Consider the following 26,784-nt stretch of genomic DNA (forward strand, 5'->3'; position numbering starts at 1 on the left):
ATACTTATATGGAGACACCTTCCTCCCTTTCCAGCTAATAGGAATGCACATGCGTCGCGAAAAATCATAACACTCTGGCATACCCAATATGGTGGCGGAAAGAATCTTATCATGAAGGTATGTTTGGCTACGCTTAGATTCCGTTGTTGGTCGGAGCGCGACAGAGTAACCAGGTAGATCAAATCAAGTAGCGCACGTCGTTTACAAACCCGAGGCCACCTCAGACAAAATGTTTTGTGGAGTCTGTTGTATACACGGCGTATTATTATTCAACATTGTCCGAAAAAAAAGAGTCGAATACGAGACGCAATCCGATTACAACTAATGCCCCACATCGTGTTCGGATTTACTCGTTCACTCGGTAAAGGTGATGTTAACAGTTCAGCAAGTTTGATTAACATTTCGGAAAGGCTGTATCACACGTTTACACGAGGGAGTGGTGTAGATTTCACACCCGATAATTACCTGAACGTGCCTTCCAACCAACGCACTGCAGTGCAGTGGATCCTTCTGTACATGATTCCGCGTCATCAGTTATGCTAATCGCGTAGCCGCGTATTCGTTTGTGCAGTGTTAACTTCGGTACAGCAGTAATGATTATATTACCGTTATCACAGTTAATACATAAAGGAATTAATTACAAACAAATTGAATGAGCGTGCGAAATCAATGGGAAATAAATAAGGTATCAGCACCAGCATAGTGCCACATTAGCTCTGTCGCTGCAGAGAAATAATCCACGACATGATTAACTTCTCCGTCACTAACATAATAAAATCCTTAAGCCGTACTTAAATACGGCATCGTGAAGAAGAAATTTCTGTTACTAATAGCCGGGGCAGAGTTCTGGAACTATTAATTTCCATATAACAATTTTTGACGGGAAAACGTCTATATACTGTTTAGAATGACGGTCGGTCTAACTTTCTTGTGTGACGAAATACCGTCAGATACGAATGGCTACAAATTCGAGGTTATTAATGCGTAAACAGTGATTGAGTTCACGACGGAGACACTGTATTTGGACGCGTTTGTCATGCAGCATTTGTTTTGCCTAAGACGTCATACTAGTGTAGGCGCATCCACGTGAATATTACGAACTAGCTTCGCATAAAATTTGAAACTGGTGTAGCGTGGAAATGCATTTAGCGAGGACATTGTGAAGAACTTGCGGAGCACTACAAGGACTCTAAGTGTGACGATAAAAATATTCTCCGGAATATAAGTGAGAATCGATATTTAGTTGAAAACAACGAAAAATGTTGCCTCATATAATTCGTAAATTCATCGAAATTATAGAAAACGCAAGTCGGAGGAACGCTCGCATCGAAAGGAAACCAAAAGGCCTACGAAGTCCAGTACCGAGCGAATGTGAACTACAGCCGTGTCGAAAAGGAAATGAAAAAACGGCTCTAAGCGATTACGTAACTGGTTCATCGGGCATAGAGCTGTCAGTGGCATTCAAAACGTCTACGGATGATGTGCAGGCGTCGTTGGAAGGCAGTACTGGTAGCAGTGATAATATCGACATAGATAGTAATGTGACAGCGTGGGATGTGTATGTATGGCGACAACCAAATATCGCCGTGTTGTCAACCGACGCTGCATGTGATAAACTTGTGAGTTATCTATTTTGCAACCATTACACGATTCTCTATAACTATTGTATTAAAGAAACTGCAATTAAATTACATATTAATACGAAACACTTATGATTTTATCCTGACGTTTTCACGAAAAATGTACTTCGCGGACCCGCATTGCGCTCACAGAAACCCTTTGCTCTGTGCCGAGAGCTAAATAAATAGAGATGTTGAATTATCTCGCTTGGGAGAAGTTATAAGTAAGGTCTTACTAGAGGAATATCACAGCACTCTGTATAATAAAGTATTAAGGGTAACTATATAAGAAAGACTGAGTTAGTATTTCAGTCTAGCTACGACTGACAACAAGTCTATCGTCAGATGCAACGGATACCGATGTTGATGCTCATTGGATGGATATGGCCTACGTACACGACGAGTTTTGTTCTGGAATGGAAACAGAATATAATGGTTTTGTCGTCTTCAATCCTAAGCCTTGGTCGATGCAGCTCTTCACGAATGCTAATTTCGTGCAACTCTCAGAACTTGGTAGTCATATTCTGTAAAAATAAAAAAAAATGCATTCTTCAAGTCGACGGTAGTTTTTGAACAACACATTGCTTTAGTATGCATGGCCCTACTGACAAGAAACCGCTTGAGTGCGACGTCGAAAGTCCAGTCTTTAGCAAGGCTAAAGCACCATGTGCATCAGGAGGGCAAGAGAAAATGACTGCCTGGCAGACGGAGGGATCCACGTTCTATGGGGGGTGTACGTATTACACTTCACAAAATGGACATCGTCAACACCCAAAAAATCTTGAAATGAACCATTAAGTTGCACCATGAACATCGAATGGGAAATGGTGCGCCACAGTGATCACAAACGTTCGCACCATTAAGAATGAAAGCGAACTCCTTAGGAGTCACAAATCATGTACGACGTTCAGCTAGGTACCCACTCTTAGGAAGTCATTTAAAATAATATTGGTGTAATGAGGTGATGAGAACTGATGGAATGTGATGGTATGCAATCGAACGTAGAACAGTCTGTCCAGGAGCTTATCGTGAAACTGGCTATCCTTTATGGCGTAGCTACAGTTAGTGCAATAATATGTTTTACAGGTCGAAAAGCACAATCATCAAGAGGTGAATTTGTCGAGTGGATCCATGTTGTCTGAATTACAATCTCGCACGATTTTCAGGAGGGATCGTTCGCTCTGAAGAAGGGTAATTTTTATACGCAGAACAGGAATCAAGCAAAAGCAAGTTATTTTGACCAGCTACTGACCAAAAGCAGTGCTCATACCATAGTAGTCGCACTCTTATGCCCATTTTCCCATTCTTGCTTGCTGTGAGTTAAATATTGGTTCAAATGGCTCTGAGCACTATGGGACTCAACATCTTAGGTCATCAGTCTCCTAGAACTTAGAACTACTTAAACCTAAGTAACCTAAGGACATCACACACATCCATGCCCGAGGCAGGATTCGAACCTGCGACTGTAGCGGTCGTGCGATTCCAGACTGAAGCGCCTAGAACCGCTCGACCACACCGGCCGGCAGTTAAACATTCCCTGCTGCCCTTGCAAGATCACGCACACGAGAAAGAATGTTTGGGTGCAGAGCACCTCTAACTTCTTGCAACGCAATGAATAACTTTCCACCCAACATTTTGTTATCTTACATTTTGCTCTGAGCACTATGGGACTCAACTGCTGAGGTCATTAGTCCCCTAGAACTTAGAACTAGTTAAACCTAACTAACCTAAGGACATCACAAACATCCATGCCCGAGGCAGGATTCGAACCTGCGACCGTAGCGGTCTTGCGGTTCCAGACTGCAGCGCCTTTAACCGCACGGCCACTTCGGCCGGCTATCTTACATTTAGCAATTTTGTATCACTGTTTGAAGTTATACAACTATCCACCGCTGCTCTCGAAATTACTATATACAATGTCGAGAGCAATTTGAAGTGCATAACGTACTAGGTCACTATCATGCATATCCCTAAATTGCATCCTTGAAACGCGCTACTACTAGTTTTTGGAGCAAGTGCGTCTTACGAACTACACAATCATATTGCTGTGCACTTATTCTAAATCTGTTTGTAATCTTTTTTTTTCTTTTTTTTACTATGCCAGGATGATCTTCCATGTACGTATTTATGGTGTTTTCTCGCGCCTTGGACAACGATTGTCCTTGCTACGTTTCACTGGAGACGGGATTGTGGCTCCCTGTCCGACAAGGATGGTGAACTACATGGCTCGACACCTGTTCCAATGTAATTGTTTGAAGCTTGTATCGTCATCACCGTATTCTTCATCTACATTGTCAGCACAGTCGAGCGTACACGACACCATACTTTTCACTCACACATCTTGCAGAAACGCTAGTATTTCATCTGCCACTTCTTTATCACTATGCGAAATCCCTCGGGTTCCTGTATGACGAAATTTCAGCTTCGGTAACTGTTGTTGTAGACTTAATGCAATGTTTGCATTGTTTGTCGTTGCCATTGATCTGCTTTATGCCAACTCCATTAGCGCTGTAGCACTGCTGTGTTACTCGTCGATTAAGCAGTTCAGCTACACCCCCTCAGCCTCCTGCTATGCTCACCACTGAGTACCTCTGATGCAGCCCCCTGTTGCTATTAGCAGCCAATATTGGCGTTTCGTGGTAGACAATACGTGGTGCGTCGAATACTGTAAACACCATTGGCGTTTTCCAACGTCGCACTAAAGAGGCTCCTGATGAGATGGTATTCCGTTGCCCTCTTCCAATCTTTGGATTGCCTTACTTCAGTCACTTACAATGAGGACCGACAGCTAATCGTGGATTCTCAACGATGGTGCAATTCGGTATCCTTCACATTAACAAACATTACCAGAAGTGATAGAAGTTGAAAGGAGTATACTGGGGCACACTGTATGTGTCGCTTAAAAAACATCAAAAGCATCTGGTTGTGAAAGGAGTATACCGAGTCGCACTTGCATGTGGCACCAGAATAAGACAAGAAGATTAATAAATTAAAACGAAACTAGTATACTGAAAACGATGAATGTCTATGATAGTGTCGATAGTGTGGATCGGTGAATGCGTGCCACCGCAGAGCCAACCCCAGAATCTCGGTAAACGATTTTGATAAAGCGGCTAGTTAAATATTTAATTTTTGTAGTGCTTTTAAGATTTGTTAACAGAGCTATATGTAATTTGATGATTTGCATTTATGTTGGATTAACGAAGTTAGATAATACTTGCTGTTTAAATCTCATTGATTGTGAATCAATTGTGAGTAATGTAACTTCAGTTGCCTGATGTTTTTGAAAAGTCAAAGTTAACTAGCAATACAATTTTGCTAAAAAAATTCAGTGTTTTCACCATACCAGTACCACCTCCCAGTCCAGGTCATACGTTTTTCGAAGAAGTTGCATTTTCTTACATTTTCTCGTTTATCAGCCAAATGAATTTCATGTGCATTTCAAGTATTACAGACAGCGTTGCACACTGCTGAGCCTGTAGCTAGCATATTCATATTTTTTTATGAGAGACCAGAATATATTGCGTTACTCCGTTGCTGCTTTAGAGGTAAGACAGTTTAATTTATTTGCTATGTGTACAGGGACCGAAGTTATTAGTTTTGAACAGGGCCTTAGGATTCAGTGCTTAAGAGGCTGAATGTATTATGCAGTGGCTGTATTTCTTTATTGGTACTGGGAGTTGCATTGCCCAATCGATTCGCGTAAAGTTTGCTGACAGTAACACAGAGAAAGCATACCACTTGCAGTTACAACACTACACACGACAATTCGAGTTCTGTATCCATTCCACAGATCAGTCTTCATTCAGCGATATCGTAAAGTTTATTATTATTTCATTCATATTAAAGAAAATTACACTTGGAAAGTTACAAAGTTACCGACAGAAGTCCTAGTGCTGACGTGGGATCGCCACTGGGCCAACGACCCTTGACAAATCCTTTAACGGCCGGTGATCTTGCCTCAATCTACAATTTTCCACAATTATCGTGGACTATAGTTTTCCTTTGTACCTAAAGCTCGCCCCAACACTGTGATATCTACAAACCAAAAAGGAAACATACTAAACCATGATCAACTTTAAAAAGAATAGCAGCACACTCCTTGTTGTACTCCACAGTGCCCTGTCAGCAAAAGCTGGGAAATAATGGAGATAAACTTAGCAATCATTTTCCAGACATACCTTCGTGATATGATTCTTCCCGCCACCATATTGGGTATGCCAGAGTGATATGTTTTTTCTCGACGCATGTGCATTCCTATTAGCTGGCAAGGGATGAAGGTGTCTCCATACAAGTGATTTTGAAGTCGAGTGATAAGTTAAATTAAAAAACAACGATTTTCTTTCGTAGAGTGTTATTAACGAAACCTTTTACAATGACAAGTTCAAAATACAGTCAATCCTACTAGGCATTTGTGCCAAATTGTCTGCACGGAAGGATTTCCCCATGAGCAAATACGACAAGCTATAGGATATTGGCAAGAACTTTAAACGTGTTTTTATGTTCAAGCTGCATCTCCTGATGTTATCTGTGGCAGGCTGTCAATTGACAACAGAATCACCGACAAATCTCAAAGCCAACATACATTTTCCCACTGCATCTCGCTTGGCTCAAAATACGGTGAAATGTTACCGAGTTATCGTGGAATGGTAAAGAATGGACTTGGGCTTCTTCTTCTTCTTCTTGTTGATTATTTTCGATGCCGGTTCTCTGGCCCCAGACACAATCGTATTATTCGCTTCCACTGCTTCCTCCACATCATCTTGCCAGTTGTAACGTGGGCAATCCCTTTTCTTCCGCCTGGATGGTATCCATTGTAGTATCCTATATATCATCCTGTCTTCATTCATACTATTTACATGGCCAACCTATGAGTGTTGCCCAGAAAGATTCCACCGAATTTTTCTTCTCAGCCGAAAACAATGTTACGAATGCGAAACTTTACGTATGTATTATTTAAAGTCTACTGAGTGAGCGCGCCAAGTTTTCGTCACTTGCGGCAGATAGCGTAGCTGCAGGACAGTTTCAATGTGGCGTCTGTAGGTGATGTGTGTTACAAGCAACGTGCCGTCATTGAATTTCCCACTGCAGAGAAAGAAACCGCGGAGAATATTCACCAACGCTTGTGCAAAGTCTATGGAGCACCTGCTGCCGACAGAAGTACAGTTAGTCGCTAGGTACGGAGAGCGAGGTCATCAGAAGGCGGTTCGGCGGACCTCCACGATTTCCAGCGGTCGGGGAGACCATTAGCGGCTGTCACACCTGACATATTGCAGCGAGCTGATGTCATTCATTAAAGAATGTTATTCGTGAAGTTATTTTCAAGACGAGATGATTCACACAGTGAAGCTCTGGCTCCGCCACCAGGTCAAAGATCGGTAGTGACAGGGCGTAAACGCCCTTGTTTCGCACTGGAGGAAGGCCATAGAACCTGATGGAGATAACGTGGAAAAATAGGGTGTGTCGATAAAACACCATTCTTTCGTGTGTGTAATTCTCATTATGTTCGATAAAGAATTGTCGAAGAAAAAAAATGCGTTGCATTACTTTCTGGGCATCCTCGCACACGAGCAGTTTTTGTCGAATGTCTTCACGGATATCCCTATCCATTTTCAGCCTTTGCCAGATTACGTCATTTTTTTTAATGCTATCGATCCAAGTACAGTCTGTGCTTCGTCTTACGTAATCCATCTCAACGGCAAGTAGTTTTCTTTATTTTTTTAAATTTTGCTAACGTCCTCGGCTTTCGCTCTGTACAAAGCAACTCTCTTACACATTCTCTTCTGCACTGCCCTTCACATATTTATGTTATACAGAACAGACGCTAGTTCACTGCCCTTGTTACAGCTCGTGCTTAAATAATCCCATCATCATTACTTGTGCCCTGTTTATTAAATACGCTACTGGACATTAAAATTGCTACACCACGAAGATGACGTGCTACAGACGCGAAATTTAACCGACAGGAAGAAGATGCTGTGATGTGCAAATGATTAGATTTTCAGCCCATTCACACAAGGTTGGCGCCAGTGGCGACACGTACAACGTGCTGACATGAGGAAAGTTTCCAACCGATTTCTCGTACACAAACAGCAGTTGACCGGCGATGCTGGTGAAACGTTGCTGTGATGCCTTGTGTAAGGAGGAGAAAAGCGTACCATCACGTTTCCGACTTTGATAAAGGTCGAATTGTAGCCTATCGCGATTGCGATTTATCATATTGCGACACTGCTGCTCGCGTTGCTCGAGATCCAATGACTGTTAGCAGAATATGGAATCGGTGGGCTCAGGAGGGTAATAGGGAACGCCGTGCTGGATCCCAACGGCCTCGTATCACTAGCAGTCGAGATGACAGGCATCATATACGCATGGCTGTAACGGATCGTGCAACCATGTATCGATCCCTGGGTCAACAGATGGGGACGTTTGCAAGACAACAACCATCTGCACGAACAGTTCGACTACGTTTGCAGCAGCATGGACTATCAGCTTGGAGACCATGGCTGCGGTTACCCTTGACGCTGCATCACAGACAGGAGCGCCTGCGATGATGTACTCAACGACGAACCTGGATGCACGAATGGCAAAACGTCATTTTTTTCGGGTGATCCAGGTTCCGTTTACAGCATCACGATGGTCACATTCGTGTTTGACGACATCGCGGTGAACGCACATTGGAAGCGTGTATTCGTCATGGCCATACTGGCGTATCACCCGGCGTGATGGTATGGGGTGCCATTGATTACACGTCTCGGTCACCTCTTGTTCGCATTGACGGCACTTTGAACAGTGGACCTTACATTCTGATGTGTTACGACCCTTCATTCGATCCCTGCGGAATCCTACATTTCAGCAGGATGTACGACCGCATGTTGCAGTTCCCATACGGGCCTTTCTGGATACAAAAAATGTTCGATTACTGCCCTGGCCAGCACGTTCTCTCACCAATTGAAAACGTTTGGTCAATGGCGGCCGAGCAAGTGGCTCGTCAGAATACGCCAGTCACTACTCTTGATGAAATGTGGTATCGTGTTGAAGCTGCATGGGCAGCTGTACGTGTACACGCCATCCAAGCTCTGTTTGACTGAATGCCCAGGCGTATCAGGGCCATTATTGCGGCCAGAGGTGGTTGTTCTGGGTACTGATTTCTCAGGATCTATGCAGCCAAATTGCGTGAAAATGTAATCAAATGTCATTTCTAGTATAATATATTTGTCCAATAAATACCCGTTTATCATCTGCATTTCTTCTTGGTGTAGCAATTTTAATGGCCAGTAGTGTGATACCACAAGATATGTTGGCTTTCCCACACCTGCAATTACTTCGCCATTTTCCTCCAAATTATTTTATTTTTTCGTTCCAACGGTCAAATATTCGCACTACATCAGATTCATCTACGGACAAGCTTTACGGCATTCCTCTTTAAGCTTCCCTGAACTTGCTTATCGTGTAGCGCACATTATTTCCCACTTGTGGTACTACAATGTAGTCATCTGCTAAATACAGGCTGAATATCGGTGTAAACTGGAGAGTAACGTAGCAGAACGGGACGGAGAAGTCAAGTCTCAGACGCCAGGCAGGCGACGCCAGCCAGTGGCTGCGGCCGTCGGGGCTGCCCTGATGCGGCCCTCGGCACGCGCGGTAGCCTCCAGCTCCAGGCGCTGGCAATTTTCCAGGCGGCCGGGCATAATTTGGGGAGACGCGCTCAGCTGCTCGTTCTTCACGCGCCGCTAAATGGAGTGTGAACGGCGCTGCAGCCGGCGCCACGGCCTCCGCCGTCGACTGGATTACCCGGCCGCACCGCCTTGCTTGCCGCCCTCCTGGAGTTACAGCCCACTGACAGCGGTAGTGCCACTCACTTGCCAAAATCCTCCACTCGCTACCGCAGCCTCCGAGTCAAGCCTTCGTTGCCCAGATAAGGCGAAGCGTGACTTTATTGACGAACCGACTGCAGGCTTAGGCCGAGCCCCTCGTCCCTCTGAGTGTACCTAACACGCTAATTCCCCGCCACTACAGCGTTCGTAGATATCCTGGTAATGCTGTGTAGTGTTCCTCTGTTCAGATTCCGCCGCATCACTAGTGCATGATTTCTCTTTCTTTGCCTTGTTCTTTCGCCTTTGTCCCGCATCTACGCGGGATCGGCGTGGTTAATTTCGGATTTGACATGGTTGACGTAAGAGGTGAGCGGTACTCCACTTGTCGCCAAACAGTCACCGCCCCCCCCCCCCCCCCCCCGGCCACCGCATCATGTGTACCCCAAATATCCGTGTATATTAAAAGGATGGCAGTTACAGTGATGTGTAACGAAAACAGTGAACTGAAAGTGAACTGTAAGATGTCCACCTGGTTGCCAGATGAGAAAAAGCAGTTTGCTTTGATGCAGTGAATTAGAAGTTACCTGACACCCACTGAAGCTGCCTTGTAAAAAAAGCGAAACGCGTCTGGGTGCATAAATAAAAATAAAGATTTCGATTGCAGTATGTAAAAGGCATTTTCTTTGGAACAATTGCAATCCGTGTATAGTGTTTGAGCCGTGGCGCAGCCGACTTTGCTTCCGTGATTATCTAGGTTCGATATCTCGCGCCAAATTCGAGTTGTGATTGCTAGAGGAACTCTGGCGCTGCTAGTTTTAAAATGACGAGTACAGTGGAGATGTGGCGAGAGTGACACCGAGGAGCGAGTGCTTCCGTGTGGGTAGTAGTAGTGCAGCCGCCGTGCAAGAAGCCACAGACCGCGGGCCGTGTGTCGCGTACCCCGTGCGCTGGCGGTCGTATGCACCGCTGTTGGGTTCTGCCGGGCTAAACGAAGTACACTGTGTCTCGCGACGAGAACACGGAGAGAGCCCTCACCACGTTTCTCAGAAATTTCGCTCAGTGAAAGAGCGGTCAAAATAAGCGAAAACATGTCTCGGCTTATCCGTAGATACTCAGTCGTTTCTGAGAAAACGGCGGTCAAAGTTTCTAATGCAGTTCATAAGCCTTCTAGTGCCTAACAAGTGTAACCGAAGCTGTGAAATTGCGAGTATTGTTGAGCCTTCGCACTTTTGGGTCCCGTGTTCGATATCAGCTTACTGCTTCGATTTTAATTTTTTTCATTTATCTACACATGTCCGCAGAAGATTACTAGAAGAATCTTTTCCAATGCATTTTGAAACTACATTGTACTTATTTGTTTAATAATTGTCTCTCAGGTGAACGAATTTAAAAGAAAGAACCATAAATGAATGATAAAATTATTTCAAGTTGCGTTCGGTGAACTTCCTGTAGTGCATCTTGATTCATAATCAATTGAAAGCACCAGTTTTCGAAAAGTGATCCGTTATGCGTTGTTTGCCGCGAGTTATTGCCAACGCATGGACTATTCAGCAACGTTAACAACGTTTCTTTCACGAGTGATATTGATACGAAGAAACGTCGCTGTGGCAAACCTGAGTTTGCACAATGCTCATGGCGTTAGGAATTTCTATATTTTCAATGTTTCTACGACCGGTGTCATCCAAGGAAATGCACGAAATCTCCCTGAAAAACAAACACAAGAATGAAACGTAAGAATTAATTACATAAGACTGAACTATAAGAACATGAGAATTAAAAAAAAAACCATGATAACCCCTGAAAATACTATAGATAATTACGTAGTAAAGGTATAACACTTATTGTGAAACCCAGTTGTAATTTTACACTTAATGTAACGCTGTTGTATGCCATAATTAGATAAGAAAAATTCGTGTAATAATCTTCTATGGACTTGGTGAGGTAAGCGGAAAAAGAAAGACAATAATCGGGTTTAGAACATTGGGCGCGAAAATGCTAAGCCGCGGCGCTAGTTACTGTGCCATAGCTTCGGTCGAACTCATCGCTTCCTAAAAGGCATTTATATGACAGCGGAAACTTCGGCCGTCGTATTCTCTGACAAGATCGTGTATCTACGGATAAGCGGACATACGTGTTCGCTTATTTCGATCCCTCTTCCATTGTGAAAAGTTTCTGGGAAATCGGTCGATGGCTCCTGCCTTATTCTCCTCATCAGTGTCAGCACTGGGCGCGTGCTAGCTCGGAGTAGTTACACGCGTGTATCACGCTTTCGGCAAATGCAGTTACTGTTTGTTTACTATTGAAAGCACCGTTACAGATATGGATTATGGTGAAAGCTATTACCTGTAGTGTGTGACACGCAGTCACTTTAGGATCAGCCTCTAGGTGTGGCTGGTGTATATGGTAATTAAATTACAGCACTAGCGATGAAGGACGTACTGAGAGTTTTATTACTGAGAAGCACTAGCCTGCTCTAAATATACGTGTTAAAGTAAGATTGTGTGAGCTCCGCCATCCAGGTTACCAGACACAGAGTTAGCTTCAGTGATCGTGTAATAACGCGAAGTAAACGACCTTTCCTCAAATTTAAAGAGTGGAGCAAGCCAAGTGATTTAGGTGTGCTGTTTATCGATATTTAAATTTTCTAATTGATTTTGTTAATCAACACATTTCGTTCATTTTCTTGTTAAACAGTAAACATTTTTAGTGACTTTAATTATTTGTTTGAAATTTGCCAATTACCTCGTTTCAAGGTTAGAAATATTTTATTCACATTATTTTAAGTGCTTAATAGTTGCTGTGTTGCAGGCGCTATTACTATGTGGTGAAGTCTGCCGCCATCCAAACAGGGTTCCTTTTGGAAACGAGATGCCCGATTTATACTAACTGTAAAAGCGGTTGGCCTGTTTGCTATTTAATAGCTCATTTTTTTAAATGATTGAAATTAACTGATAAACTTAGGATATCTTGTATTTTTTAATTTTTCGTAAATGTTGGTGTTTTCATATTTATTATCAATCTTACCTAACATCGTTTTTGTATTTGTTTCACTGCAAAGTTTACTTGATTTCAAATGTAAAATGTTGTGGTTTGTTAATGAAAGTAAATGAACGTATTGCTTAAAGTACAAGAGATTTCAGCAACAAATAAGATTTAAATAACCGGTCTCTGGTATTTAGTGCAATAAGCAAGTTCTTTTAGAATAATGGTTAAACATTTATTGTCCGATGACCTCTCCTACACTACAAGTTTGCAATTGCAAATATGGTCCAAAGTAATCGGTATGCACGCGACAGCATGCGTACCTAATACGTTTCAAAACGCCGCGCATAAAAACGAGATTTCCCGTTGCTCATACCTAGAGGTTTTATTGGTGGTAAAAAGATACGGTTAAGTATTTTGGTTACTCCTTGCACTGGGGACCATTTGTGTGCGCAACAGAAGGATCGTCTTAGTGTCGCTGTCCTACAGCACAAGGTCAGATTAGGAATATTACGCACTTTCTCCTGTTTAGGAAACTGGAGCAAATCGGTTGATTCTTTTTTTCATTTGATGTGGTCTACAGTGAACTTGATGGGACTTACGGAGGTACGACTAGTTCGTGCACGGTTCCTCGGAAAACCCGACAGAAATGGTTTTTTACTATATTTTCCCGTCACCAGCGAACCAACACCCAGACGAGCATTCCAAACCGGCTGTGCAAAGCAAATGGCTGTAATTTTTACAATATATTTCTAAGGTCTCAATCTCGAACAAAGTTGAAAATGTTCTTGATATCTTTATCCGTTCCCAAGAGACTTAGGTTCAAAGTTACCCTACTTCTACACCTAAAATGGAGTATGAATCGAAATCTATACAAAATAGCAGCAAATTGTTCAAATTTTAACGGCGTATTCTCTAGGTACTTATCTAGAAGAACCATTTTCCCGTTTTCAAAAATCTTTATCCATGATCGAGAAACACCCCAAAAACCCCTTTGTTTTTGGTATTAAAACTCAAGCGCGGAGTCCTAGACGGCTATGTATAGCAAATGGCAGTAATTTTTACGACGTATTCCTAAGATCCCGATCTCTAACAACATTAAAAATTTTCTTCATATATTTATCAGTTTCCGAGATATAAAGGTTCAAAGTTACTCTACCTGAACACGTAAAAACCGCACGCACAATTCGGTGTGAGCAGAAAACGTAGTTTATAAAGTGACGTAGCACGGACAAATAGGCTGTAAAGTGTAGCCGTTATCATTCGGAAACCCCACATTGTAGTACTGAAGCTCGTGTATATTTGTCTGTCATGAAAATCAGGTCTGACGTGGAAAATTAGTTTGGTGTTATTTCAGTTTCACACGAGCAAACTGTCTACATTTCACTGACCAATACATTTCTTTTCAAATGAGTTACGTGCCTTGCTGCAGCAGAGAAAAGAAAGGAACCAGCGAAATAATGTTCCTATCGGAGCACGAAAGCGCGAATATGTTCCTGTTTATTTAAAAGATTGACTAAAAAGTAAGGTTCCAGCTGCCTCATTCTATCTCCCCAAGCACCTTAAAAAATTTTCCCAAAATTTTCGGCATGCGCATATATTTGCGATTTTTTATGCTGGGAGAGAAAAAGACAGTGGCAGTGGGGAAAAGGCGGGAAGGTAATAAGTACTGGAAGATAGTAGACAGTGGTTGTGTTATCGAAAGAGCGGAGGATACAGTGACAGGATGAGAAAAAGAAAGGGTACAGTGGCAATGGAGCGTAGTTGACAGTGACAAAACAATGCTAAAAAAAAGAGTGAAGAAGACAGTGCCGAGGAGGGGGGGGGGAGAGGGGGGGAGGAATAAAGAGATAAAGAGGAAGTGGAATTGGGTGGGAGCCATTGATAATCGGAGGCGGAGTACATGACAATGACAACGTTGGTGTGGGAGACAGAGACAGTGAAAAGAAACAGCAGCTCTTGGAAGGAAGGAATGAGACATCAGCAGTAAGAGAGAGCAACGGGGAGGTAATGACAGCGAGAGGAGACTGTAGTAGTTGGACAGAACGATGGGGACTGTGGGTGGGACACAGGAGACAGTGACGGAGAGACACACACACACAAAGGGATAAGGACGATAAGTTGGACAGAAAGGGTGAGCGAGAAAGGGCAACTGGGACAGGACGGGCACGATCAACTTACAGTGATCAACTAGGCGATGTGACTGAGTTACTGTTAGGGGAGATTGTGAGAGTTTGAGGTGAGTCGCATTTTAAAAAAAGCGCCAATATGTTCACATTCCAAAATTTTTGGAGATATTTTTAAAGGTGCAGAGGAAGGTAGAATAAGGCTTCTGGTGACACACTTGTCAGTCAGTCTTATTAGCATTTTTGGTGCTCCGATAGGAACACTTTTCTGCTGGTTACTATTTGTCTGTTTTATACTTTATTTGAACTTACGTATCTAAATTTACAGGACCAGTGTCATCCATGTGAAAGTAAGCGAACGTTTTTCTAAATGTTTGCGTATCGTGTAACTGAGGAATGACTTGGTACCCAGTTACCCACTGGTCGTCCCAGTAGTTGCTTCTGGTGGGAGACTGTCTGAGACCCAAATTGAAAACATGAAGTAAATGTGGTCGCCGTTCTCCTCATAAAGTTCTATGCACCCTCAAGTTGACGTTATACATTATGTGAAACAACTAGATCATTAGACAGTCCTCGCCTTTACATAACTCAAACATCAAACGAATCCGATACCTTACTACCAAAGGGGTTACCCTCACTGCTTCACATCGATTCTGTCCGGAAATTCTAGATCTACGTGGATACTCTGAATATCACATGTAAGTGCCTGGCGGAGTGTTCGTCGAACTTACTTCACAATTCTCTTTTATTCCAATCTCGTGAATGAACACACATATCTTTCCGTACGAGCTCTGATTTACCTTATTTTATCGTAATGATCGTTCCTCCCTTTGTAGGTCGATGCCAACAAAAGATTTTCGCATTCGGAGGAGAAAGTTGGTGACTGGAATTTCGTGAGAAGATTCCGTCGCAACGAAAAACGCCTTTCTTTTAATGATGTCCAGTCCAAATCCTGTATCATTTCTGTGACACTCTCTCCCATATTTCGCGATAATAAAAAACGTGCTGCCTTTCTTTGAACTTTTTCGATGTACCCCGTCAGTCCTATCTGGTAAGCATCCCACACCGCGCAGCAGTATGCAAAAGGAGGACGGACAAGCATAGTGTAGGCAGTCCCCTTAGTAGGTCTGTTACATTTTCTAAGTGTCCTGCCAATAAAATGCAGTCTTTGGTTAGCCTTACCCACAACATTTTCTATGTCTTCCTTCCAATTGAAGTTGTTCCTAATTGTAATACTTCGTTATTTAGTTGAATTTACGGGTTTTAGATTAGACTGATTTATCGTGTAACCGAAGTTTAACGAGTTCCTTTTAGCACTTACGTGAATGACCTCACACTCTTCGTTATTTAGAGTCAACTGCCACTTTTTGCACCATTCAGATATCTTTTCTAAATCGTTTTTCAGTTTGTTTTGATCTTCTGATGACTTTATTAGTCGGTAAACGACAGCGTCATCTGCAAACAACCGAAGACGGCTGCTCAGATTGTCTCCAGAATCGTTAATATAGATAAGGAACAACAAAGGGCCTATAACACTACCTTGGGGAACACCAGAAATCGCTTCTGTTTTACTCGAGGACCTTCCGTCAATTACTACGAACTGTGACCTCTCTGACAGGAAATCACAAATCCAGCCATATAATTGAGGCGATATTCCATAAGCACGCAATTTCACTACGAGGCGCCTGTGTGGTACAGTGTCAAAAGCCTTCCGAAAATCCAGGAATACGGAATCCCATGTCAATAGCACTCAACACTTCATGTGAATGAAGAGCTAGTTGTGTTTCACAGGAACGATGTTTTCTAAAGCCATGTTGACTGTGTATCAATAGACCGTTTTCTTCGAGGTAACTCATAATGTTCGAACACAATATATGTTCCAAAATCCTGCTGCATATCGACGTTATGATATGGACCTGTAATTTAGTGGATTACTCCTACTACCTTTCTTGAATATTGGTGTGACCTGTGCAACTTTCCACTTTTTTGGGTACGGATCTTTCGTCGAGCGAAATGTTGTATATGATTGTTAAGTATGGAGCTAATGCATCAGGATACTCTGAAGGGAACCTAATTGGTATACAGTCAGGACCAGAAGACTTGCTTTTATTAAGTCTAGTACTGTTATAGCATGTATTATGATTTAAAATTTAGCTGCTAAATTTAACTTACATACAGGGTGATTTTTTCCACCGCGTACAAACTATAGGGATTGATTGATGAGAGGATACGGAACGAAAAAGATCTAATGAACTTATGTCCGGAAATGCATTTATTCAATCATACACTGTTACAGAGGCTGCGGTCTAATACGCGCTGTACCATGCAGCCACAGTTTCAGTATGTGTTGAAACCGGTTTCCATGTGCCTCAAGGCATGCGTGTACCCGCCGTAGCATGTTTTGTCTCACGCGTTCATATCGGCTACGTTGCATCCGAACAATGTCGAAGGCAGCATGAATACCATGCTCCAGTGTCTCCATATTTTGAATAGGCTTTGCATACACGACACTTTTGAGATGACCCCTTAAACAGAAATCGCACAGGTTGAGATCTGGTGAACGAGCAAGCCATGCAACTGGACTCCTCATCCGATCCATCGACCAAGGGAGACACGATTGAGATGCGTCTGGCTATTAACGACGAAGTGGACTGGAGCACCGTCACGCAGCAGCCACATAACGCTTCGAATCCACTTCTTCCAGCAGCAGAGGCAAAGTTACCCGCAAGAAACGCCGATATTTCTGGCCTTTAGGTGACGTAGGAGGAAGACTGCTCCCAAAATACGGTCACCAATAATCCCGGCCCACACGTTCCGGCTGCATCGATGCTGATGATTCGCTGTTCCTATAATGCATACTATCCCACAGATGACAGTTATGAAAGTTGAAAATACTACTCCGCATAAAGGTGGGCTCATCTGTGAATAGGATGAGTGACACAAATCCAGGAATCGTGGTTGCCTGGTGAAGAGACCAGTGACAAAACTGCTCCCGATGTGGAAAGTCTGTCCCTAGTAAGCCCTGGACACGCTGTAAGTAATAAGGCTAGTAGCAATTGTCATGGAGAATGTTCCACGTGGTTGTCTAGCGTACCCTGTACCGGCGGTCCAACTGCCTGGTACTGGCACGGCGGTCGCCTTCCAGTGTTAATCACGTTATCCTCTAAGTCTGGTGCCCAGACATTCGGGTACGTCCATCATGATTTCATGCGTCCCGAAACTACTGCCTCAGACAAAGGGCGAAACACTGTCGCAATCATTAAACGCTGTGGTGGTTGTCAGCGAGGGTAAGTCTCTTGATACAACTTTGCTGCCCGCCACCCTTTGCCATTTGCCTTTCGATAAGTAAACACCATGCCGGCAAGCTCTCTACTCGAATACGGAACCATTGTGTACAACGCTGTATCACATCCACTACAAGGTGAGTCAGCAAGAGAAGTGAATAGGACACAGCATTACCAGTGACTGTGGCAGGAGAGGGCGCTAAGACATGATTTATGAGGAGCAGCCTCGCACTCTAAGACGAAACCATGCTTAATGTATCTGTGGCTGCGTGGTACCGCGCGTTTTAGATAGCGGTCTCTGTAACAAAGTATGATTGAATAAGTAGTCCCTAGCATGGAAACCATGAATTTCTGGACGCAAGTTGATTAGATTTGTTTTGCTTCGTATCCTCTCATCGATCAATCTCCACAGTTTGTAAACGGTGGAAAAAAATCACCCTGTACAGTGCCTGGACAACACCAGCACTTTCGCTTTAAACTGATTAAATCACAAGGGTAGCAGGAAATTAAGGACGTGTGCATATATGCAGGAGAATAGAAGCAAACTTTTTAGTTAAAAATATAAGACAAGTTTCTGCATTTTGTTCATCTGGAACTTTAAATGTGAGTTATTTCCAAACGTGGTGATTCAAGCAATGAGCCAATGACATTTAGCGAAGCTGATACCGATAAGATGGCTTTACTTCCTTGGTTTAGTTCCTTTTTCTTCATTACATTTTGAAATTGGTGTAGATTAAATATTTTGCTGATTATCGAACATTTGAGAAACGTACACGGTGCAGAAATTGTGTATGACTACAGTATGCAAAGTTTATGTATGGCACAAGATTCTTTATACATTTTTACATGTGCATGGTAACGAAATTTTACACATGAAAAACAGTATAAAGTCGTAATTTCAATTCAAACTAAACGAAGAGTCAAAGGAAAAAACAATGCACAAAAAGATGAATTTTTGAGTTTTAATCATTTTACATAATTTTTGCTCACATTGAAAATAACTGTTCCTGTGTGTGTGTGTGTGTGTGTGTGTGTGTGTGTGTGTGTGTGTGTGTGACATGTAGCAACAGGTGGATTCCGTAAACAGAAGCAAAACTGACAGAATAATTGAGCATCGAAATTTCATTGCACATCGTGTTAAAAACAAGGTGAAATCAGCTGTGTAGAATCGACAGTTTCCCGCACAGACAATTACTGCAATAATGTGATGTGTGTTTTAATTTCGCTATTGTTTGTTCTGTATGTGAAAACTTATCAAATATTCTGTGGCGCCGAAATTTCGCGAGGCTGGAGGCGCTATGTAATCAAACAGTATTCTTCCGGAAAAAGTTACAAACTGCTCGAACATATGGAACAGAGAATGACAGGCAGGGCTCGAACATCAACCAGCATCCAACTCTTTAATATGCTTACTAATTTAAGTATCGGACCTGACTGTGATGTGCATGTGACAGGAAATGCTGACCGGAGAAACCGGTACAGCAAAACCAGCGAAATGTCCACTGGTAAAATTATCTCGCTTGAGGATTATACCTGGTATTTTCAGACGCACCTGGTTCTACTGTACCTAGGTCGTCCGTAAATATTCAGCTGGCCGGTGCGAGCCCTAGGTCACGCTTTCTCGGTGGATATCAGTACGATCGAGGAACTGGACGCATTCTCCGTTGCAGCTAGTTGCTCTTCGCTACTGGTGTAGTATTCAAGCTGGTTTTTGCTCTATTAAATAAGACAATTATCCCACTATGATTATGCGGCTTATAAAATTCGTAACCGATCTGCAAGTACAATTTGCATCTTTTTATAAAGTTTCCATATTTTAGTAACAAATGATGCTCATTGCTTTCTTCCCTCTGCCGGGAAAGCGAGAGGGTGGGTGTGCACCAGTATAGCCTACGCCATTGTTAAGAAAATCGTAAAGATTCTGATAAAGGGTTGACTATTTCTTAGCGGAGGAGCTTAAGGAAGATGTCTGTGTAAATCTTCATAGTCTCTTGCAGCCTGAGAATCTTTCGTGGTTATCCAGAGAGTTGCTCATTCTGTGCAAAATTCACTAAACAGAGCAACCAGTACAAAAACTGCACGAAACTGAAATAATAGTTCATCAAATAGCTAACTAGCTCCAAAAATTTTTCCCACCATCCTCATGATTTGTAGAGTCACTTTGTTTGTTTCTTACTTCTCTTCTGTCTCCTTAGACGTAACTGGAACAGCCATATCACCTCAGGCAGTACGCAACCATTTACACACGATCCACGTTGTCTCCAGGCATCAAATGTACACAGCAGTACAAACTCTCCAGCACCCGTTGTGGTCGATGAAGTTGGGCAATGGAAAACATGGAGTGAAAACTGGATACATGTGGGATTTTCTTCCCCGATGAGCAGTGATCGTAGCCGGCCGGAGTGGACGAGCGGTTCTAGGCGCTACAGTCTGGAGTCGCGCGACTGCTGCGGTCGCAGGTTCGAATCCTGCCTCGGGCATGGATGTGCGTGATGTCCTTAGGTTAGTTAGGTTTAAGTAGTTCTATGTTCTAGGGAACTGATGACCTTAGCAGTTAAGTCCCATAGTGCTCAGAGCCAGCCAGCCAGCAGTGATCGTCTGGCACATGGTGATCCTTGTAGAAGAGTATGCACCCCTGAGACGTTCATTAGTACATAGTTGCTTCCAATCCAAGCGGTTGGGTAAAATGGTGAGTCAGCCGTGTTTTGGGCCGCTATCGTATACGGCTGTCAGACGACTATCCTCATCCTCTAAAGATAATTTGTAGCCAGTGCAGTATATGGATGTTGTACTGGGACAGGATGCTCCAGCCTACCATTAAGTCAGTACTTGACGATGGCACACGGAGTTCAGCTCGCAAACACCTTTCAGGAGGCAGGAACCTTCTGAATGGAATGACCTGGGCTGCCTGTTGCCATGACCCTAACTGAGCACCGAGCGAGGTGGCGCAGTGGTTAGACACTGGACTCGCATTCGGGAGGACGACGGTTCAATCCCGCGTCCGGCCATCCCGATTTAGGTTTTCCGTGATTTCTTTAAATCACTCCAGGCAAATGCCGGGATGGTTCCTCTGAAAGGGCACGGCCGAATTCCTTCCCCATCCTTCCCTAATCCGATGAGACCGATGACCTCGCAGTCTGGCCTCCTTCCCCGAAACCAACCAACCAACCAACCCTAACTGAGCATGCTCGGAACCAGTGCGGACTGTCAGTGCGTCGTCGCAGGAACCCCCCTCCGACTATGGATAACGCGCTGAATGACGTCACGAGGGCCAATACTGAAGTGTGAGGCGTGGGGAGGAGGGTGGGGGAAGGGGGGGGGGCGGTCTGTGTGATGTGGCCTGGCCTACCTTGTTGTATTCTACGGCCTTCCGTGAACCATTATGCACACACCCATTGCACTGCCGAAACACTTCGTGCCATACGAGCAACAATTTCCCGGATGGATGCATCACAATCTCTCATGATAATAATACGCCCTCTTTTATCCTCTCGTTTGACGGTACGGTTCGCGCATCCGTCCGCGACGCATCCTGCACGTCTGCTCAAGTTACACTGATCCATTACCTTCGGTTTATAGCGACCACGAGAGCCAAAGGAACATTTTACCATTGGGTAGTTTTGCGCCGCTGTAACAATGTTGACCTTCTACCAGCGGACTGACATGGTGCATTTCATTTCTGCGGAACATACTAATGTACGTATTCTGTCAATATGAACGTCCTATCTCTAATCGTTCAAAGTGTTCTGTTTTTGAAACTTCCTGGCAGATTAAAACTGTGTGCCCGGCCGAGACTCGAACTCGGGACCTTTGCCTTTCGCGGGCAAGTGCTCTACCAACTGAGCTACCGAAGCACGACTCACGCCCGGTACTCACAGCTTTACTTCTGCCAGTACCTCGTCTCCTACCTTCCAAACTTTACAGAAGCTCTCCTGCGAACCATGCAGAACTAGCACTCCTGAAAGAAAGGATATTGCGGAGACATGGCTTAGCCACAGCCTGGGGGATGTTTCCAGAATGAGATTTTCACTCTGCAGCGGAGTGTGCGCTGATATGAAACTTCCTGGCAGATTAAAACTGTGTGCCCGGCGCACACTCCGCTGCAGAGTGAAAATCTCATTCTGTTCTGTTTTTTCCTGACCATGTGTGTATCTTCGGAGCGCACAGAAGAATTCTACATTGTGCATACTCCGGACCTTTTCCGCATATGTCGAAAATAATCGTGCGCCACACACATTAGTTACTGTGTTGAAAAGGATGTATCGATGTATGCCGCCTTTGATTCCGAGTCTTTCCCGCGAACGTTTACAGAACATTTTATCAGTATTCTAAGGTCTACATCAGATGAACACCATGCGTCATTCAGAAGTGACCTGTTAGAGCGTAGCAGATTTACTGTGACTACACATTCTAATCCAAAAAGGCGTCGGTTGCATTAACACTAAAGACCTGGGGTACAGTCCCTTTTTAAGAACGGTGGTTCAGAGGTCTGTAAATATGCCTAACGAATGACAGGTTTGAGTAAAACCTAGAAATCGGTTCAGATGTACTTTTATTTCCGTTCCGATTGATCCATAGAAAGTAGGTTGTCCACCCTCTAGGAAGATTTGTCGATTGACAGTGTGTGTTAGCTGCTACCGAGTTCCAGGCTGTCTCACAACATTCGTAAAGTCACGAATTGAAACGTCTTTGAAGCATATTACTAACATGTGTGGTGTATGCGCCGTTCTCTGTCTACATCTACATACGTAGTCCACAAGCCACTGTACGTTGCGTGGCGCAGGGTACGTTGTACCGCTACTAGTCACTTCCCTTTCTGTTCCACTCGCAAACAGAGCGAGATAAAAACAACTTTCTATACACTTATGCACGAGCCCTAGTACACGTTGCGAAATGTACATTGGCGACAGTAGGACCAGTCTACAGTCACATTCAAATGCTGATTCTCTAAACTTTCTCAATAGCATTCCTCACATTTGAGTTTCCGAATCATCTCCATAGTACACACATCAAAAAAAGTTTTGCACCACCCCGGTTCCCAGGACTCCTGAAGACAGACGTTGACTGTGGATATTACATTACAACCACAGTCCCTTTGACTGTTCAGAGATGTAACTAAACCCGCCCACAGGTGTAAACAACCATGCAGAGCAGCGCATATTAGACGGAGGGGGTCCGAACAGTTCCAGTCATTGCACCAGGAAGGAGGTGCACGGTTCGTATTGTCTGTAGTTCAACCATGCCTAGACGGTCAGTACCGTGTTTCGACTATGTCCGCATTGTTACTTTTTGCCAGGAAGGGCTCTCAACAAGGCAGATTTCCATGCGTCTCAGAGTGAACCAAAGCGATGTTGTTCGGACATGGAGGAGATAGGCTACTTCTGCAGTGGATGACCGCTACCTACGGATTATGGCTCGGAGGAACCCTGACAGCAACGCCACCATGTTGAATAATGCTTTTCGTGCAGCTGAGGACTTCGTGTTACGACTCAAACTGTGCGCAAGAGGCTGCATGATGCGCAACTTCACTCCCGACGTCCATGGCGACCCGTCTTTGCAGCCACAGTACCATGCAGCGAGGTACTGATAGACCAAACAACATGCCGAATGGACCGCTCAGGATTGGCATAACGTTCTCTTCACCGATGAGTGTCGCGTATGCCTTCAACCAGACAATCGTCGGAGACGTGTTTGGAGGCAACCCGGTCAGGCTGAACGCCTTAGACAGACTGTCCAGCGAGTGCAGCAAGGTGGAGGTTCCCTTCTGTTTTGGGGTGGCATTATGTGGGGCCGACGTACGCCGCTGGTGGTTATGGAAGGCAGCGTAAAGGCTGTATGATATGTGAATGCCACACTCCGATGATAGTGCAACCATATCGGCAGCATATTGGCTAGGCATTCGTGTTCATGGACGACAATTCGCACCCTCATCGTGCACATCTTGTGAATGACTTCCTTCGGGACAATGATATCGCTCGACTAGAGTGTCCTGCATGTTCTCCAGACATGAACCCTATTGATCATGCCTGTGATAGACTGAAAAGGACTGTTTATGGACGATGTGACCCACCAACCACTATGAGGGAACTACGCCAAATCGCCGTTGAGGAGTGGGACAATCAGGACCAACAGTGCCTTGATGAACTTGTGGATAGTATGCCACGACGCACACAGGCATGCATAAATGCAAGAGGACGTGCGACTTGGTATTAGAGGTATCGGTGTGTAGAGCACTACCTCTGAAGGCGTCACTGTATGGTGGTACAATATGCAATGTGCGGTTTTCATGAGCAATAAAATGGGCGGAAATGATGTTTATGTTGATCTCTATTCCAATTTTCTGGACAGGTTCTGGAACTCTCGAAACCGAGGTGATACAAAACTGTTTTTGATGTGTGTACTTGCGCCTTGTTCGAACTTGCCAGTAAGAACTTCAGAGGCCCGCTTGTGAATTGCTCCGATGTCTTCCGACCTTCCGGGGTTTCCAAACACTCAAGCTTTACTGAAGAATGGGTCGCACTAGTGTTCTTTATGCGGTCACCTTTGCAGATGAGGCAAACTTTCCTAAAATTATGCCAATAAACAGAAGTCAACCATTCGTCTTCCCCACTACAATCCTTATATGCTCGTTCCCTTTCATATGGCGTTGCAACGTTACGCCTGGATATTTCATCAACCTGTCTGTGTCAAGCAGCACGTTACAGGTTCAAATGGCTCTGAGCACTATGCGACTTAACTTCTGAGGTCATCAGTCGCCTAGAACTTAGAACTACTTAAACCTAACTAACCTAAGGACATCACACACATCCATGCCCGAGGCAGGATTCGAACCTGCGACCGTAGCGGTCGTGCGGTTCCAGATTGTAGCGCCTTTAACCGCTCGGCCACTCCGGCCGGCAGCACGTTACAGGATTGTTTTTCCTATTCATCTGCACTAACTTCATTTTTCTACAGTTAGAGCTAGGGGCCGTTCATCACACTAATTACACATTCTGTATCCTGCCCCAGTCATTCAACGACGTCACCTTTCCGTACACCAAAGCATCGTCAGCAAACAACCCCAAATTGCTGCCCACCCTGCTGGACAAACAGCATTAACCGTATATTGTCCTGTCACAGTTCTCTGGGCCATTATGTAAAACCGAAATGGGACTACATCCGGACCTGCCGACTTACTTGTTTTCAATTCTTTCAGCTGCTTCTCTACGCCAGGGATGCCTATTACTATGCTCTCCATACAGGAGTCTGTTCAATGGTTCTCCTGCGTGAACAATTTACTCAATGTGAAATTTAAAAAGTTAGCTTCAATTTTGCTATCTTCTATTGCCACTTCAGATTGGTCAACGAGTGAATGGATAGAAGCCTTAGACCCGCTTAGCGATTTTAAGTACGACCACAATTTTCTCGGGTTCTCGGCAAGATCCTTTGCTAAGGTATGACGATGGTAGTTGTTTGCTTCGTGCATCGATCTTTTTACAGATTTATAACCTGTTTAAACTTCGCCCACAATTTCGCTACGTCAGTCATAATGGAACCAAATGAGATCAGTTAATTGTCTAAGTAGGATGCTAGCAACTGCTTACCTGCTCTCTCTAGGAAAATTGCTCTCCTAGCCTTCTTGACTCGTTTATTAACTTTGGTGACCATCGTCACTATGATGACATCATTATCTCTCATTCCCGTCTCTACTCGTATATTGCACCATCAATACGGTCAGGTCTATTTGTAGCTACAAGGTCTAAAATACTTCAGTTACGAGTGGGCTGTCAATCTAGCTACTCAAGACAGTTTTTGGAAAACGTGTTGAAAAGAACTTCGCAACCCTGCCTGTCCATAACTCCCTTCAATGAATCCTTTTACGTCCCTGTAGGTAAGTTAAAGTATGCACACAGGACGCGAGATGAACACAACCGCCTACAACTCATTTGTGATTTTCTAATTTTTGCAGTCGACCGTTATTGCAGGAGGCATACAAGATACTCCAACAGTCATGAAAATTTATATTCATCATTAGTACCCCGCTAAAAAAAATTGCAAGATATACAGTAGTAACTGCACATTTAGAACATGCAAAAGAAAGTACAGTATTTAATTTTAAACAGTTTCGGCCGGGAATTAGCAACTTCTTTGTCACTACGATTATGTACAGATGAGCTAACTGGCGACACAATAAACACGAACGCATTCGTGACTGCTTTAAGTGCATACTAGATTCATACCAGCAACGACGGACTCTCACAATATAACTTTATTCTTCTCTGGAGAATCGACTTTAGCACAGTAAAGCTTTGTTATCCAACTACCGTCATCAAAGTAGTCTTACACTAGCGCCTCTAGTCGTTGCTTTTTACGAGAACAAGGTTACCCATGTATTTCTGCGCTGCCATTCCACGTTATAACGCCACTGTGCTGCTATACAGAGTAACTGCCATTTGTAGCATGTACAGAAGCTACTCAAGGTAAAAGCGTTTCCGTGCATTTGTGCCTATATAGCGGACGACGCCGTAAGCAATGTTCCTTAGAGTAGTCGAGTGCGTTGCGAAGGATTCAAGCGGTAAAAACAACCTGAACATCTATTGCATGGAATAGATGTGTCTTTGATATTCAGCCGGCCGGGGTGGCCGAGCGGTTCTAGGCGCTACAGTGTGGAACCGCGCGACCACTACGATCGCAGGTTCGAATCCTGCCTCGGGCATGGATGTGTGTGATGTCCTTAGGTTAGTTAGGTTTAAGTAGTTCTAAGTTCAAGGGGACTAATGACCTCAGAAATTAAGTCCCGTAGTGCTCAGAGCCATTTGAACCATTTTGATACTCATTCCATCAAAGAGACCGGTGATTATTTTCAGCAAATTACTAGCTGCGGTGGTCGTATGGTAGAGGGGTTTCCAGCTGGGAACAGACGGATTACGGATCAACCAGATCAGCCATTACTTTTGTCGGAACTGGAGAATTTGTACAG

The 26,784-nt window shown here is 43.9% G+C and overlaps 1 protein-coding gene and 1 non-coding gene across 2 annotated transcripts in view; both read right to left on the bottom strand.

Annotated features, from left to right (window-relative positions):
* The window catches only part of LOC124798363 (receptor-type tyrosine-protein phosphatase kappa), a 689,856-nt gene that overhangs the window by 372,692 nt on the left and 290,380 nt on the right, over positions 1-26,784 (bottom strand). The gene's annotated exons all lie outside the window — the stretch shown is intronic.
* Trnas-cga lies at positions 21,606-21,680 on the bottom strand. Its single transcript has one exon. It is a non-coding gene; the product is annotated as a tRNA-Ser (tRNA).

This window comes from Schistocerca piceifrons, chromosome 5, assembly GCF_021461385.2.
Source record: "Schistocerca piceifrons isolate TAMUIC-IGC-003096 chromosome 5, iqSchPice1.1, whole genome shotgun sequence".
In the NCBI taxonomy this organism is placed as follows: Eukaryota; Metazoa; Arthropoda; class Insecta; order Orthoptera; family Acrididae; genus Schistocerca; species Schistocerca piceifrons.